The sequence below is a fragment of the Ornithorhynchus anatinus genome, chromosome 7 (assembly GCF_004115215.2).
Source record: "Ornithorhynchus anatinus isolate Pmale09 chromosome 7, mOrnAna1.pri.v4, whole genome shotgun sequence".
Taxonomy (NCBI): Eukaryota; Metazoa; Chordata; class Mammalia; order Monotremata; family Ornithorhynchidae; genus Ornithorhynchus; species Ornithorhynchus anatinus.
This window is the reverse complement of record NC_041734.1, coordinates 69,636,615-69,649,076: the sequence shown is the minus strand read 5'-3', so window position 1 is coordinate 69,649,076 and position 12,462 is coordinate 69,636,615. Positions and strand designations below refer to the sequence as shown.

Below are 12,462 nucleotides of genomic sequence, written 5' to 3'. Positions count from 1 at the left end.
ACTGACAGTTAAGCGCCCCCTTTGGGAAAAATGAAGAAGTGCAGCTTCGCTCATCACAGCCTCTAGGATGGTCACCTCTAGTTGGACTCTGATAATAATAATAATGTTGGTATTTGTTAAGCGCTTACTATGTGCAGAGCACTGTTCTAAGCGCTAGGGTAGATACGGGGTAATCAGCTTGTCCCACGTGAGGCTCACAGTTAATCCCCATTTTACAGATGAGGGAACTGAGGCACAGAGAAGTGAAGTGACTTGCCCACCGTCACACAGCTGACAGGTGGCCGAGCCGGGATTCGAACCCATGACCTCTGACTCCCAAGCCCGGGCTCTTTCCGCTGAGCCACGCTGCTTCTCTAATAATAATGGTGGTATTTGTTAAATGCTTACTATGTGCCGAGCACTGTTCTAAGCGCTGGGTAGATACAGAGTAATCAGGTTGTCCCATGTGAGGCTCACAATCTTAATCTCCATTTTACAGATGAGGTAACTGAGGCACAGAGAAGCTAAGTGACTTGCCCACAGTCACACAGCTGACAAGTGGCAGAGCCGGGATTCTAACTCATGAGCCCTGACTCCAAAGCCCGTGCTCTTTCCACTGAGCCACGCTGCTTCTCTGTCAGACTAACTAGTCAGTCTGAGGCCATACCAGGGGCCCACAAAAGAAACTCCTGCATTAGGCTCTTGAGGGAATTTCAAAAAGAGACAAGGTCCTGTTCATTTGTTTTTTTTTAAGCTGGTGCCAGGTACTGTACTGGAGTAGATACAAGCTGGTTAGGTTGGACACAGTCCAAGTCCACATGGGGTTCACAGTCTTAATCCCCATTTTACAGATGAGGTGGCAAGCATAGAGAATGGAGGTGATTTGCCCATGGTCATAGAGCACACGGTGGTGGAGTCAGAATTAGAACCCAAATCCTTCTGACACCCAGACCTATGCTCTACTATCTATTAGGCCACGTTGCTTCCCAGGAGAACGGAGGAGCTAAGCAGCCTCTCTGGCAGCCTCTCCCATTGGATGGAGTAGTCAGGGAAGGGCATTTGGAAAGAAAGAGAGTCCCAGATTGGGCTAGTGGGAGGTGGAGGAACACTTGCCCGAGTTCTCTCACCCCGGGGGCAAAAGGTCTCCTCGCTCCAGGTTGGGAAGAACTTTAGTCTCTGCTTCTTCCCTTTCTTGGCCATAGCCTCAGCTGCCCCTCAGCCCCGGAGGATCTCCGTGTTCCTGGTCGGTCTGAAGAAGGCCATCTCCAAGCCCTTTGTCACGTGAGTTTTCCCCGCCCAGGCGACCCGTCAGCCAGGGGGTCCAGAGAAATCTGGCCGACACCATGGCTTCGTGATCGATCCGTCGTTCGATCGAACTTATTGAGCGTTTACCGTGTGCAGAGAGCACTTGACTCAGCAGTTGGGAAGGCACAATATAACAAGTTGGTAGTCATGATTCCCCGCCCACATTGCAGCGTGGCTTAGTGGATAGAGCACGGGTGTGAGAGTTAGGAGCTGGGTTCGAATCCCAACTCCACCACTTGTCTGCTGTGGGAACTTAGGCAAATCACTTCTCTGGGCCTATAAAGTGGGGATTAAAGCTGTGAGCCCCATCGGGTACAGGGACTGTGTCCAACCTGATTACCTAGTATTTACCCCCGCGCTTAGAACAGGGCTTGTTAGATAGTAAGTACTTAACAAAGTACTCACTCATTGTTATCATTATTATTATTATTATTATTATTATTGATTGACAGCAAAGCCGCAGGGCAGTTGCATCCAGTTCTACCTCCACATTTCCAGCTGCTGCTGATGCCCCGGCTTCCTTACCCAGCATAGGGCTGCAGGGCTGTGCCCACGTGCCACTCATCCTCGAGAAGGACTGTGTTTGATTCCTGCTGGAGATGCCATGGGGCCCTCATAAAGAAGTAGCTCTAAGGACTCCAACGAGGCTTGGTGGGCATGGGGCCAGTCAACGGGAGGCCATTTCCAGCTCTCTCACTGACCAGCTGGGTGATGGGGAAACTGACAACCTCTCTGGACCCCAGTTTTCTCATCTGCAAAATGGAGATATTTGTATCTGCCTCTTCCTACTTCTCAGAGCTGCTCTGAGGTTAAAATGCGGTAACCCCTGAAAGCCCGTGGGAAAATTAAATCCCTCTCAAAATCCACCTCTCCCTACCTCACAGGGCTGTTGTGAGGATAAAATAAGATAAACCTTATTATTTTCATATTCCTTATTCCTTTCATATCATATTCCTCCCAAAAGGGAAGTTCAATTTGCTGCATCTAAATAATCAAATAACTCAATTCACCTCACGGACTAAATTTTGTATAAAACTCAGCCTTTCCAACCCCGGTTTCTCTCTCTCTCTCTCGCTAAGCCAATTCCTGAACAATCCCGTTCCCAGGCGACGGGTGACATAAATGGGAAATACCATGAGTACTTCCCACACTCCTTATTCCTTATTCCTTAGTATTTACCTAAAATAAGGTAAACCTTGGAAGAAAATTAAATCCCTCTCGAAATTCAAGATAGTATTATTGGTGGCCCCATGGAGACTACATCCCAGCTAAGCATTCACTCTTTCCCTTTTACAGACTTCTGGACTCCCGGCATTTCTCTGAGGACCCAAACCAGGCTATAAAGTTCTTCCAAAGGCCCAGCCAAAATCCCAGTGACAGCGGGAGCAGTTTGCCAGGACATCAGAGATCTATGGGAACAAACAGAAGACAACAGTGAGCACCGCCAATGTTTTCTATAACCAGAAGGAGAGAGAGGAGATTTCTGGCTCAATGAGGAGGGAAGTGGGTGGGAAAGCTCTGCTTTGGAGTGATTTGGGTGTGTTGACCAGAGGCCACGTACACCAGTCTCCTGTCTCCAAGCCATCCCAACTGCCCCATTCTTGTATCTATACGATGATCTCCAAAAGGGAGGAAATTGCAGTCTCCTTCAGAGTTCTGATGACCAGGGAGTTCTTCCACGTAACTAGATCCCTCCTGCTGCAGTTAAATCTCACGTCCTCTGGCCTGTTGTCAGTGGAAATGGAAGGTAGCTCATCAGTTTTCTCTTTCTGATATCCCTTCCTAAGGCTTGACCCAATCTCTCAGCCTTCTCTTCTCCAGACTAGAGATTTGCCATCCCTTTAACCTTTCCTTCCAGGGCATTTTTCTACCACCTATCATCCTTTACTGTGGTAGGCTCTAGAGAGTCTCCACTCACTCTGGTACTCCCTTAATAAGGAATCCCCAAACTAGGTTTGACCCTCTGATAGTGGGAGGATGATTTTTACAGCTCCAGCATATTAAAATCCTGCGCTTTTCCTCAGTCATCATCATTATCATCAGTGATATTTATTGAGCTCTTACTGTGTGCAGAGCACTGTACTAAGTTCTTGGGACAGCACAGTACAGCGGAGTTGGGAGACATGTTCCATGTCCACAGTGAGCTTACAGCAGAGAAGGATCCTTGATTCCCTAAACTAGAACCATTTATCTCAGGACAAGCTAGAAAGGTCATCTGGCCTAGCGCCCAGCCTCCAGGTCAGCAAATGGCTAAATCCATTTTCTTAAAGATTTGCAAAGATGGAGCCTCAACAACCTCCCTTGGTAGCCTATCTCCAGATTTCACCCCCCTGACCTTTCAGGAGCTCTTCCTGAAGGGCCAACCAAACTCTCTTCTGCTTTAAAGTCTTTCTCCTCTTGCTTGATCCTCTGGGGAGAGAAAGGATGATGGCTTCTTTTTCAGAAAACCCTTTGTAGACTTGAAGAGAATCATTCACGTCAACCCCACCTCAGCCTTCTCTTCTTCAGGTCAACAGTTTCCATTCCTTTAGCCCGCCCCAACAAACCTGCCTTTCATCCTTTCCATGCGTGGCTCAGTGGAAAGAGCCCAGGCTTGGGAGTCAGCGGACATGGGTTCGAATTCCGGCTCGGCCACTTGTTAGCTGTGTGACTGTGGGCAAGTCACTTAACTTCTTTGTGCCTCAGTTACCTCATCTGTCAAATGGGGATGAAGGCTGTGAGCCTCACGTGGGACAACCTGATTACCCTGTCTCTCCCCCAGCGCTTAGAACAGTGCTCTGCACATAGTAAGTGCTTAACAAATACCAACATGATTAAGTTACTCTTTTCTGGACTCTTCGGTTCCATCCAATCCCAAAGCACTCTTTTTCTGCCATATTGGAAGCTCCCTGAGGGCAGGGATTGTGTATACTAACTCTACTGTACACTGCAAAGCACTTAGGGAACTGCTCTGTTCATAGTAAGTACTGAAGAAATATAACTGATTGATTGATTGATTCCTCCAAATAAAGGATGAAAAAAATCTATTAATCCTCATTTCCAGGATACAGGATTGATTTCAATCAGTAGTATTCATCCAGTGCCCACTGTTTGCAGAGCACTGTACTAAGCGCTTAGGAGGGTTCAGTAGCATTAATAGACGTGCTCTACTGGAGGAAACGAACAATAAAGGAAATTGCAGATAGGAGGAAGCAATACAGAATGTAAGATGTTCTATTAACTTCTCTTCGCCAGACTTATGTATCTAAATTTAAAGATATGTACCTAAGTAAAAAGTGTGTGTGGGAGTGGAGGGCCGGTGCTGAGGCGATTCAGAAGTGCTGACGTGAAAGAGGGATTTGACTAACCTCCACTAGAAGGTCAAGATAAACTCCAACTCCTGATCAAACCCTCTTCCTTTACTGTGCTACTCTTCAACACACTGCCTTAATCGCCCCTTCTGTCTGCTCTCTTCGTTCCCCACTACACTCCCCTTGTGAAACGGTTTGATTATCTGAACAGGCCTCGGGCTCAGACTCCCCCTCCAAGAATACAGCAGCGCACCTCTCTCCAACTCTCCCCGACTCCCCACCCCAACTCCAGATCTCCTTTTCCTGTTCCAAAACCGACTCTTCCCCAGTGGGCCCGGAGGTTCTAGCTGCCACTAGCCATGCCCCCTCTGTCTTCAGGGCTGCCAGGAATCCCCTCTCTGGAATATAGGGGTCTTTCTTCCATCATCTTCTAGCACCCCACCCAAAGTGTGAGCATTCTTCCCTCCGTGCTCCGACAGTCTTCCCCTGGGATTCTAGGAGTTGAGTCGGACCACACAGCTGTGGAGTCAGATCCCCTACCTCCAGCCAGCTCCGCTTAGAGCTGAGGGGCCGCCCAGGTTTTCTAGACATTCTTCGAGAACCTCTTAGCTTGGAAATAAAGCCAGAAAGCCATCAAAGCCTGGACCTGCTCCCAAACCACAGAACCTGTTTCCTTTTCTCTAGGTAACAGCCAAGGCCAAAATGAATCCTGAAGAAGACAAGGCGTCCTTTCCTGGCTCCTAACCTCGGCATGGCTTTGGGTCCCGGGACCGACAGCTCCTCCCGCAGTGTGGACCCCCATTCTGTGGACTCCCAACTTCTGCGAGTTGACACTTTAGTTACCCTGAGGCCTCAAGCAAACCTCTGGGGCAGATGGGGCTGCATCTCAGTTGCAGGATGGTTAACTGTTTGCCAGGCAAGCCAGGGATCTCGGATGACACCAGTTCCTTGGCTTTGTAACCAAGAGATTGGCTTTTTTTAACTTCCTAAGGAAATCTTTTTAGAGGGACTAGAAAGGCCGGCCAGCGTGGCCATTCCCTGGGAGCAGCACCGGCGAGATTGGTGGGAAAAAGGAAAAGGGGGGCAGGAGCGGAAGGAGTTCTCTGACCCCTTCAGCCAGGCGCTACCAGGCACCTCTGCCACCGCACCAGGCTTGGCCACTCCCAGACACTCTCAACGCTCAGGGGCCCTTCAGGACTGAGTAAGCCCAGTTCTTGCACTGCCTTGTTCCCCTTCGTGGTGATACCTCCTTGTTTTCTGCACTATTGAGGTGGAGGAGGAGGCTGGGAAGAAAAAGGACCAAACCAATAAGTTGTCTTTTCCCTAGCAGACTCACACTCCCACATATCCCAGCTTGTAGCATGGTGGCTGGGATGGGCGAAAGGAAAACTTCCTAGACACCCAGCATATCCCTGCTCTGGCCAGAGAGACTGGGGCAGACATTACCCCTTCAACCAAGCCCTACAGGTTCAACCATCCCTTCCCTTATCTCCCACTTCCACTCCTTGCTGAGTGCCCCCGATGCTACACTGGCAAAGCAAGGTCCCACCCAGCCAACCCATCAAGCCCCACCCTCCCTTGAAAATCTCTCTGGGATCTCCAGAAGACTCTCTGGGGATTTCAAGAGACAATCTCTGGAATCTCCTGGAGTCTCTCTGCAGGCTCTGGGAGTCTCTCTGGGGTGTCTGGGAGTCGCTCTAGGATTTTCTGAGTCTCTCTGGGATTTTCTGAGTCTGGTGTCTATGGGAGCCCCTCTGGGGTCTCCGGAAGACTCTCTGGAGTCACTGGGAGTCCCTCTGGGGTCTCTGGGAGTCTCTCTAGAGTCTTCAGGAGTCTCTGTGAGATCCTTGGGAATCTCTCTGAATTCTCCTGCAATCTCTCTGCAGACATCCACTAGCCCCAGAACCCCAGAGACCAGCCCCTGCACGCCAGGAGCATTTGCTTAGCAAATCACCTAACGTAACGTTAGAGCAAGTCAGATGAAGGAAAACTACTGACTGCAAGGGTTGAGGACAGAGAGTCCCATGGGGTCCTCATTTGCATGTGCAAATTCTAGAATGAACGCAGGGTATGGAGGGAGAGAAGAGAAAGGTAGAGAAGAGGAAGATAGAGAAAGTTGGAGGGCAAAAACAATTTAAAGCATGCAGACCTCCCCTGGGGGTTCCCCAGGGCAAAATTCTCCCTCCTCACTTACCTCCATGGACTCCAGTCTCTCCCCAGCACTAACAGGGCTATATTCAGCCTGGTCACTGGTAGCGGCTGTGCTCGGTAGGCAAGGGTTTAGGGGATGCAGGGGCGGGGTTGGGGGAGCAGACAATGTGGTCCATCCAGCTGGGGGAGAAACTGTAAGCTCCTTGTGGGCAGGGAACGTGACTAACAATTCTGTTGCACGGTACTTTCCCAAGTGCTTAGTACAGTGCTCTGCACACAGTAAGCATTCAATAAATATCATTGATTGGTTGAGCTTTGGGTGTCTTCCAAATGCGGAGGGGCTGAGAAAGTTAGTCCTTGGGTCCAAAGGTTAAAGCCACACTGTAAAGAAGTCTTTAAATGAGGCCTATTTCAAATGAGTCATCCTACAGTATTCAAGTACACTTTAAAGATCTCTGAGGGGAATGATATTTGCACTGGTTATCTTCAGCTCACCTTCATTGAGTTAGTTGAGTGAAACTGCAATATACTGAATTTTATAGTCCTCTTGTCTAGTTATAATTTAAATCACCAATCATCCTAAAAACTGATGACATCATATGGGGTAATAAGAAATGTAAGGCAAGGGAAAACAGAAAGCTTCCATCTTGAAAGTCTTGAAGTTGATGACCGTCAGCCTTCAAATTAGGGAGCAGCGCTGATTAGCTCATTGTGGGCAGCGAATGTGTCTGCTTATTGTTATATCGCACTCTCCCAAGCACTTAGTACAGTGCTTTGAACACAATAATTTTTAATAAATAAGATTGAATGGAAGAAATCGCCCATTAGATTGCTTTGGTCCTAATCACTGTTCACTCTGTGTGTTTTCGGCCTAAGAATTTCTTGACTCCTTAAACCAACAGTCAGTGGCATCAGCTCCTCTCACCTAATAACTGTGGTATTAGTTCGGCTCTTACTTTGTGCCAAGCATAGCAGTAAACTCTCTAATCCTGTCTCCACCACTTATCTGCTGAGTGACATTGGGTAAGTCCTTTAACTACTCTGTGCCACAGTTACCTCATCTGTAAAATGGGAATTAAGACTTTGAACCCCATGTGGGATGTGGACTGTGTCCAACTTGATTAGCTTGTAATAATAATAATAATAATGATGGCATTTGTTAAGCACTCACTATGCGCCAAGCACTGTTCTAAGCACCGGAGTAGATACCAGGTAATCAGGTTGTCCCGCGTGAGGCTCACAGTCTTAATCCCCATTTTACAGATGAGGAAACTGAGGCGCAGAGAAGTTAAGTGACTTGCCCAAAGTCACATAGCTGACAAGTGGCAGAACTGGGATTAGAACCCATGACCTCTGACTCCCAAACCTGGGTTCCTTCCACTAAGCCATGCCGGTTCTTGTATCTACCCCAGTGCTTAGTACAGTGCCTGGCACATAGTAAGTGCTTAACAAATATTAAAAAAGGGTGCTGGGGTAGATATAAGATAATCAGGTGGGACAAAGTAACCATTCATTCGTACTTATTGAGCGCTTACTGTGTCCAGATAACTGTACTAAGCTCTTGGGAAAGTACAATACAACAATAAAAAGACATATTCCCTGCCCGCAAAGAGCATGCAGTCTAGAGAGACAAAAAGACATAATATAAATAAATTACAGATATGCACATACATGCTGAAGGGCTGGGTAGAGAGATAAATAAAGGGAGCAAGTCAGGATGATGCAAAAGGGAGTGGGAGAAGAGGAAAGAGGGGCTGTCAGGGGAAGTCAGGGAAGGCCTCTTGGAGGAGATGTGCCTTTAATAAGGCTTTGAAGTGGAGGAGAGTAATTGTCTGTTGGATTTGAAGAGGAAGGGCATTCCATACCAGAGGGAGGACTTGGGCGAGGGGTCAGCGACGAGGCAGATGAGATCAAGGTAAGTGAAAAGGTTAGCATTAGAGGAGGGAGAGGGAGAACAGGTACTGAATCCCCATTTTACAGGTGAGGAAACCGAAGCTCAAAGAAAGGAAGTGATTTGCCCAAGGTCACACCGCAGGTAGGCAGAGCTGGGATTAGAACCTAGATCCTCTGACTACCACGCCCATGCTCTTCCACTAGGCCTAGTAGCTAAGATGTTAATTTGACATACTGCTGGTAGATGACAGCTCTTTTCGAGAAAGACATCAGCTTGATCCTCTGGAACCTCAGAACACAAAGGATTTGGTTGGGGAGGTGGAGCCAGTTTGGGACATTTGGTGAACTCGGGCAAGCCTCCTAGGCCAGGTCGGAGCTGGAACCATTTGGGTAGGGGGGTGAGGGGGCTGCTTCTGGCCTCAGTTTGAGGTAAGGAAGGGAGAAAGAGGGGCCTGAGGACTGGCTTCCCTCCCCACCAGCAGAGGTCAGAAGCTACTGACATCAGGGATTTCCCACCCCCACCTTCAACCCCCTGGTCCTCATACACCATTGTAGACAACACGAAGAGGCGCAGGACCCCTTAAAATTGGACCTCCTGGGCAACCCTCCCAGCTTGCCTGTCCCTAAAACCAGCTCTGGAGACCTGAGGAGAAGCAGTAGCGGGTGGTCAAAGGCATGAAGCAGCAGAGCCGGCTCACGGTCCCAGATACAGGATCTCCGGACTTGGGACTCGATACACCATAGGGAGCTTCATTGCTTCGCTCAGCGACCTGTCTAGAGGGGGCCTAGGACAGGAACTCCTGACACATTTGCTAGTGACTCTTTCCGGAGCACTTTCTGATGGCAGGAAGAACCACTTAGAAGTGAGATCTGCACTATTGCAGCAATGCTTCTCTGTTACTGAGTAATAAGAATAATAAGAATAATAATGGTATTTGTTAAGTGCTTACTATGTGCCAAGCACTGTTCTAAGCACTGAGCACTGAGTGAGAACAGAATCTACCCTTCTTGGGCCCTACCAAGCCTTAGGTCATAAGCAGAGAAGTATCCTAAGGCCGTATCCACAGTGGAAGCATGGATCCACCAAGCTTCTCTCAGAAATCCTTCCAGCATCTCCTGGTCACCGATTTTCCTATTGGTACCAGCATTCCTTTGTTTCTATAGCTGGTATAGAAACTATTAAACTATTAAACTATTAAAAATGTGCTTACTAATAATTGTCTAGTGCTAGTGGTTATTGTTCAAACACTAAGGACTTATACAGCACCTATGTAACATGAGCATCAGTGATGCTATTGATCACCAATAAATGTTTCAAACGTGTGTTATCTCCTAACTTGGCACATGTCTGAATTTACTTGCTAAGTTTTCTTGGGGGAAACAGGATGGCATAGCAGATAAAACATCGGCCTGGGAGTCAGAAGATCATGGGTTCTAATCCTGATTTTGCCGCTTGTCTGTTGTGTGACCTTGGGCAAGTCACTTTACTTCTCTGGAACTCAGTTCCTTCATCAATAAAATGGGGATTAAGACAGTGAGCCTCATGTGGAGCAGGGACTGTCCAATTGATTTGCTTGAATCCACCCCACTGCTTTAGTACAGTGCAAGGCACATAGTAAGCACTTAACAAATACCATAATTATTACTATTTCCCAGTGAAGTCTCCCAGGCTGCCTACCTCTTTCGTCAGAAAATTAGACAAAAGCTCTCTTGACCCCGGGGTTGTTCCCTGAGCTCAGAGTGGAATGAACCTTTGAGCCTTTCAAAACCAGAACTGGTTCCCAGTCCACAGATTTGCATCTTCTGGTCAGTTCTGGACTTGACATCCTGGTCATATCTGAGCCTAGGGGAGCCATATTCCACACTCCAAGCAACTTTTGGAATTTTTAAAAATGATATTTATTAAGTGTTTACTATATGCCGAGCAATGTTCAAATTTCTGGAGTAGATACTAGCTCATCAGGTTGGTTACAGTCCCTATCCCACATGGGGCTCACAGTCTTAATCCCCACTTTAGAGACGAAGTAATGGAGGCACAGAGAAGTAAAGTGACTTGCCCAGTGTCACAGGACAGGCAAATGGTGGAGCTAGGATAAGAACCCAGGTCCTCTGACTCCCAGGGCAGTGCTCTTTCCACTAGGCAACACTGCAATTAGACTGTAAGCCCATCAATGGGCAGGGATTGTCTCTGTTGCCGAATTGTCCATTCCAAGCGCTTGGCACAGTGCTCTGCACATAGTAAGCGCTCAATAAATACTATTGAATGAATGCTTTCTGGTTCTACCCTTGCTGTTAAGTGTTTTCACTGAAAGCAAACTAGGCAGTCACTCCACGTTTTATAAAATGGTAAACAACTTTATTCACAGGATTAAACTATCTTCTGCTGCAGCTTCCTGCTGACTCTGTCAGTCCTTTCTACCTTCCTAAAAGAATATTCTCCTAACACTTCCCCAAAATGGAAAATGCTTGATTTTCATTGAAGATTTTAATCACTAATGCCCTAGACTCCAGAGAGGCCTTCTGAGAGTAGATAAGTAAACAGAGACACAAAGCACCTAACTGTGATTCATGGTCAACGGAGCCAACTACCTAACGCTCCCGCTCAAAAAGTCCTAGATAACTATATTATCTGTTTAAGTAAATATATTTACAGAAACTGGATAGATATGTTTGAATGTCCTCCCAGTGGCTCCAAGGAGGTTCCCCTATCACACTAGTCCAAGCATTTGACCTGTTCTGACTCAACTGTTGCATCAGCTTCTTCGCTGACCTCCCTCTCCAGTCTGAACTTCACTCTGCTGCCCAGATCATTTTTTGCAAAAAGATCTTTCTGCACCCATCTCCCCACTCCTCAAAATCCTCCAATGATGGTCCATCCATCTCCACATCAAATACAAACTGCTTAGCATCAGCTTTAGAGAACTCAGCTCTCTCCCTCTTACTTAACCTGGCTCCTCTACCTCTACAACCCAGTCCACATACTTTGGTCCTCTAACACCAACCTACTTACTGTACCTCAATCTCATCTCTCTCATCGTCAACTCCTTCCTTACATCCTCCCTCTGGCCTGGAACTCCTCCCCTTTCATATCCGACAACCACCTTTCTCCCCCTCTCAAAGCCCTGCTAAAATCATATCTCCTCCAGGAAACCTTCCCTCACTAATCTTCAGCTCCTTACCCTATTCTTCCTCCCTTCGGCATCGCCTGGGCACTTGCGTCTGTACCTCTTAATCACTTTGGTAGTTACCCTACCCCCAGCCCAACAGCATTTACATCTTACCTTTATATTCTGTTCGTCCTATGTTATAATTTAACATCTGTCTTCCCCACTAGATTGTAAGCTCTTTGAGAGCAGGAATTGGGTCTATCAACTCAACTGCACTCTCCCAAGCCCTTAGTACAAGTGTTGTGCACTTAATAAGTTCTCTCTAAGTATCCCCTCATTGACTGATTGATTAAGAGATCCATGGTGCAGTAGTCTGCACCATGGCTTCTGGATTGCTCTCCGCAAGGCATCTCCTTAGCCGCTGCTGGGGGTCATTTTGCAGACTTGGTGACGTGTTCCACCTGACGGCCAAGCTCTTTCAGCTGTTTGTCCAAATCCGCCTGAAATGACCAGTTCCTTTGGGATGTGTGTCGGGATTCATCCTCAGAAGAGAAGTCTAACATCCAGGCTAGACACTCTCTGGTGTTTGGGTCTGGGCCCCAGGCTGGGTCTCTAATCCATCCAGGTGGGGGGCCTCCGATGGGGCTTGGCCTCTGCCACCTGATCTTAATTGTGGTCACGTTCAGGTGCTCGACGTGACTCGTCTGGTGGGCTGAAGTGCCCGGTGACTACAGATG

General features: G+C 47.7%; 1 long non-coding RNA gene across 1 annotated transcript; it reads left to right on the top strand.

Annotated features, from left to right (window-relative positions):
• Positions 1-1,179: 1,179 nt before the first annotated feature.
• LOC120638507 lies at positions 1,180-5,838 on the top strand. The gene is made up of 3 exons (XR_005660207.1): positions 1,180-1,260; positions 2,581-2,718; positions 5,259-5,838. It is a non-coding gene; the product is annotated as an uncharacterized LOC120638507 (long non-coding RNA).
• The last annotated feature ends 6,624 nt before the right edge of the window (positions 5,839-12,462 follow it).